The sequence below is a fragment of the Equus asinus genome, unplaced genomic scaffold (assembly GCF_041296235.1).
Source record: "Equus asinus isolate D_3611 breed Donkey unplaced genomic scaffold, EquAss-T2T_v2 contig_615, whole genome shotgun sequence".
NCBI classification, from domain to species: domain Eukaryota; kingdom Metazoa; phylum Chordata; class Mammalia; order Perissodactyla; family Equidae; genus Equus; species Equus asinus.
Window position 1 is genome coordinate 12,092 of NW_027225311.1, and position 5,574 is coordinate 17,665.

The following is a 5,574-nucleotide window of genomic DNA, read 5'->3' on the forward strand; positions in this document are numbered from 1 at the left end:
AACCCCGGGCCACCAAAGTGGAGTGTATGAACTCAGCTGCTATGCCACTGGACCGGCTCCTTACCTAGCATTTTTAATGCAGAATTTTCTATCTAGTCAAAATGGATCTGTTATGTCATTTTTATTTTAGATAATATAACAGAAAGAAAAGTACCAGATCAAGGAAGGCCTGCCAAAAAGATCGAAGAAGAACCAGGCAAGGTAGAGTATAAGTATCTGTTTATTTCTAGACATTTGGAAAATCTCATTTTTATTTTCATGAAGCTGAAATTAAGCTTACAAAACTGCTTCAAGAGGTTAACCTCCACGTGTGTGAAAACCTCTTGAAGCACAAGGAAGCGTCAAGAGGGTTTACTGTTATGGTTTGTGAGGTGTCTCATCTTTAAAACCTTATAGGTAGAGAATGTGTAGTTTGGTTAACAGAAGAGAGAAAATAAAAACACAGCTGACGGAAACCTTCATGTGAGCATCGGCTAGGAGATGGGTGCAGTGGGTGAAATGCGTTGACTCTGGATTCAGCTAGGCCTGAGTTTGCCTATTGTCTCGCTTCCAATTGGCTATATAATCTTGGGGAAGCTATGAGTTTGTTCTCCCAGCTGTAACATGTAATATCTACACAGAGTAGTTTCAAGAATGAAATCACCTGACGTTTCTGACAGCATCTAGCATAGTGCCTGGTAGAGTCTTCAAAAAGAGCCACCATTTCGAGGACCCAATCCCTTAATTTATAATCCATGCTATAATTCCTTAGCCTTAAAAAAAAAAAACAAAGTTATGCCAAAGTGTAAGAAACCTGGCTAGGTTCTTACCAAAAATCAGACATAGATCCTCCAAGGAAGGCAGTACAGGGTGATCTTCACAGGCGAGCAGCTGGACCTCACAGCTCCTCCCTCAAGGTTGGTTTTCTCCTTAAGGATTATCGCTAGTGTCTACCTTTGCAGCCACACAGGCCTCAAGCACAGTGTTACCCTTAAACTCTAGTCCGGGTAGAAATACGTATCTCATTAAAACTCAGAAACGTAGAAACCTCTAAAAATTATGTTGAAATGAGTGGATTAAATTGGCAAAGGTGGTTGAAAGGTACAAACTTCCAGTTATAAAATAAGTAAGTAGAGAATGTAATGTACTGCATGGTGACTACAGTTAATAATATTGTATATTTGAAAGTTGCTAAGAGTAGATCTTAAAAGTTCTCATCACAAGAAAACAAAATTTGTAACTGTGCATGGTGATGGATGTTAACTAGACTAACTGGGGTGATCATTGCACAATATACAAATATTGAATCATGTTGTATACCTGAAACTAATGTAATGTTGTATGCCAATTATATTACAGTAAAAAAAACTACCAAATAACAAATTGACTTGAAAAAGAAAATACGCTTCACATTTTATATGGTTAATCTTACTGTGCCACATTGAAAAATAGTTTTGCTCATATGATAAACTTATTTATAATAATCCAAAGTTATTAAAGATTTTGTCCTTGACAATACTGGTAATCCAATAAACATTGGATTTCTGATTCTCAAACCTTTGTAATTATCAACATAATTTAAGTAAAAAGATACGTATTTGTTAGGTGAGAGAATTTTTCCACCTTAGTTTTCATATATTTTAATTTTTGGTAATACCTAAAACCTATTATATAGTTTTTTTAATATGGATTGGTTCTCCCTCTTTCTGGACCATAGCAATGGTTTATGTAGCTGGTCTTCTGACTCCATGTAAACATTTAATTGTATTTGTTTTTGTTTCTTAAATTATGTACGTGGGACATATCTCTTAACTTTCACATTTTCGGGCCTAAAAAATTGGTGGAATATATCCCAAGAAGAGAGACTCTCACTCTATTCTGTTTATTCACATCCAGGTCATGTCTTTTAAAGTTGATAGCGAAGTAAATACTTTGGAATCACAAACCAGTGTGACAAACGGAAGGGATCCAGATGGAGTCTTATCCAAAGTGGAAAAGTTACCTGAGACAAATCCTGCAGAAGTGAAAGGGAGGCCATCCTTCGCACCAGTAGATTTTCTGTTTCGGCCACCAGATGGTCTGAAGAGCTATGACGTAACACCTAGACTCCAACAAGCACCGCTACTTTGACAGCCAGTGACAGAATGAGATGTTATGAATGAATTCCTTGCTGACATGGAGAACGAATGCCTTTCTTAAATTTGGCCTGTGCTTTTTAAGTTATTTAGTTAGTAAACTATGTTCATTATAAATCATGAAAATTTGACCTTTCCAAAAAATTTTTCAGAAGGATACAATAATGTATTTGTCAGATTTGATATTTTGTGTGCATTATTATTTTCACGATTCAATTTGCTTTTTTTTGCTTTTAAGAAGTGACTTAATTGCAACACTTAGAAATAAATTTTTAGAAAGAAGAAATTGCTATACTGCAGCTCAGACATGGTTTGGATTTTTTTGTTTGTGTTTTTTTTACTGAGTACTACTTTATAAAAGCTATCTCAAAAGACAAAATGATTAACTTGTAAAGTGGGGAGAAAAAATCAGTTTGAATCTTTACAAGAAATGGCAAGGTTGCTTTCCAAAGGCTGGCTGGCGGCAGATTGACCGAGAACTGCTCTGCGGCATCTGAGACTCCTAAGTGTGTATGTCCGGTTGAGAGGGCTTTGCATCTGTGGATCTCATCACAGGGGGCAGAGACGGGCCTTCCCGCTGGAGGTGTTTACGGTTTTTCCCTCTAGATTAGACATGTTTTAAAAAACAGAAACATATTTCTATTTTATCCCATGTTTTTAAAAAACAACATAATTTTGAAATCCTTCAGTGAGATGTATGGGTTCATGTTTTACGAAGTGTATTTTTGCTCTTGCTTAGTGATGAGGCTCCAGAAGTAACAAAAGAAATGTTGGCACACAAAAGTGAAACTTCAGTACATCAAGATTCCGACGAATTACGCCGTCCTTTGAGTTCTCTGACAGTTGGGAGCACAGGTATGGTATTTTCATGAATTTTTTACTTGTTTCTCTGGGTTATGGTTTATCAGAGATCGTTTAGAGTCTTTTCCACCATGTGTCTCACCATGTAGCTCAGGGTGTGATCTCAGGGTCAGAAGAGACGGAAAAGCATGGGGAGGGCTATCTGGAAACAGAGCTGGAATGAGGACTGCAGACTGAGAGGGGGACCGAAATGTAAATTTCAAGAGATGAAGAACATTGAGAGACACTGTAAAAGGAGATCTGATGAATGAAATCTTTGAGGCAGAAATAAAATTTTATTTAAATTTTAAATTTATTTACAATTTTAAATTTCAATGTTGAAAAAATTGAAGGATTTAAGAAATTTGTCTTGTGGGGGATGTCGTTATAGGAGTTGCTGCTTTGAAATGTATATGTAATGTTTTCTTTAATCTATAGATCGTGTCTTAAATAAAAATGAAACTACTACTGAAAATTTACATGGCTTTCCAATAAAAGAAGTCCCATCACTTGAAATAAAGGAGGATCAGACATCTCAGCAGCGACATGTGCTGCATTTCAGGTCTGTGCGTTTGTTCCCAGTGTAAGCATTTTGTATTAATGTCTAGACATTTAAAACCAAAATTAAACTATTTTAACCTTAATATAATACGTAGATGAATTAGGAGGAAACTGACCTTGAGTGATTTTTATTTATCTTTTAAATTAAAAATCTTTTTCAATGGCTAGTATATTCATGTGGTTGCTAACTTAAAAGATAGAAAGAGGTACAAGTGAGAAGCCTTTTTTCCAACTCTGCTCCCAACCCTACAGTTCGAACCTTCCACAGAGGCAAGTGTTATTCATTTCTTGTGAATTCTTCCAGAGATACATAATGCATATGTAGATAAACTTTTTTTAAATGTAAACAGTAGCATACTATTCTGTTTTCATTTAATGTTAAATGTAGGAGATATTCCATTTTAGTCCTTTAAGAACTTTCTCATGCTGTTTTTGTGTGTGTTTTAATGGCCGCATGGTATCCAATTGTATGGCTACACCACGATTTACTTAGTAGGTCCCTGTTGCTGGTTGTTTCCATTGAGTTCAGTCTGGTAGTATTACTGTCAAGCCTGCAAAAAACAAGCCTGGATGCTTTTCAATCCTCTCCTGTGCAAATAAATAAAGACCTCAATTTACATTCCCTCAGCAAAATATGGGAGTTCCTATTTTATCATACCTTTTTTTTCAAACAAAGAAACTAAGTTAATGTTTATTTTACAAAAGAAGGATAGAGGGAGATGATGGTAGGCTCCTTGGCCCACTAAATCATAAGATAGGATTATGTTTCTCCAACTATGAAGACTGAAAATTAGAGTTCCTGTTTGGGAACCTAAAAGCCATGTCACCTAAATGCCTTGGACACAGATCAGAGGACTGCATCTGGAGAAAGGCCCCAACGCTCCACATCACACAGGAAATGATGACATACTATGTTCTTGAGTGAATGTAGCAAGGAGATTCTCACATCTTTTCCAATACAGTACTAACCACTTTTTTGGGCTTTGACAATCAAATAGAGGAGAAATATTATCTTCCTATACTTTTAATACTCATTTGTTCTATTATGAATGAGTATATTTCAGAGCCACTTCAGCTGTTTGTAGAACGTAAGGTTTTATGATTGTAAGGGATTTTAGAGATGAGCTAGTCCACCGTGTTGTTGGACTGAGACATTGAGATAATAAGCAATTTACCCAACTAAATAATGTCGGATCTAAGACAAGTCTCCTTTCTCATTAATTAAGTTTTCATTAGATATAAACAGCTAATTTTTTCTTCTAAGAAAAAAAACTATCCTCAGTTTCTCCTGCTAAGATGCTTTTTATAAAGAGACAGATTCAATTTATCTTGGGCCGGGGTTTCTCAACTTGCACTACTGACATTTCAGATTGGATAATTCTTGTTGTGGGGCCGTCCTCTGCATCGCAGGATGTTGTGTAACGTCCCAGACCAGTAGCACTCCTCTGGTTTGTGACAAAGGTGCTCTAGACACTGCCAGATGTCCCCTGGGGGGCAAAATTGACCAGTGTTGAGAACTACCGCCCTTGGACAAGCAAAGCCTACTAATTAGAATCTGTGAGGCCCTGACACTGTAATTCCAGTCTTACAGGGTTTAGCTTCAACTTACTCTGGGCAGTTGGGTTGGTCTCAGTTCCATGGGCAATACCAGAAGTAAAGACAGAACTCAGGCATGTCTGGTTCTTTCTGTTTCATCTCTGATAAATGAGAACGGAAAGAACTAGAAATATTAGCTTGGAAAGTTGCTCTTGGCATTAACCATCCACGTAAGTTTTAGGTGTAGAAAGATGGACATGTATAGGATATCAACTTGTATTTATGGATTTTAATATATCACAGTTCATAAAATAAGCATCAGCTCTGGAAAATCGCTATTGTATAAGTGTCATATTGCTAATACTTAGATATTAGTATGAGAAACATTTGTAAAGCTGAAACATGTCATAATTTTAGAAAGATTCTCTGATATGAAAGAGAGGAATTAATATTGACCGACTGCCTTGAGTGGGAAAGGAAGCTTGAAGTATAGATTCCAAACAAAGGGGAGGGAACATTTATG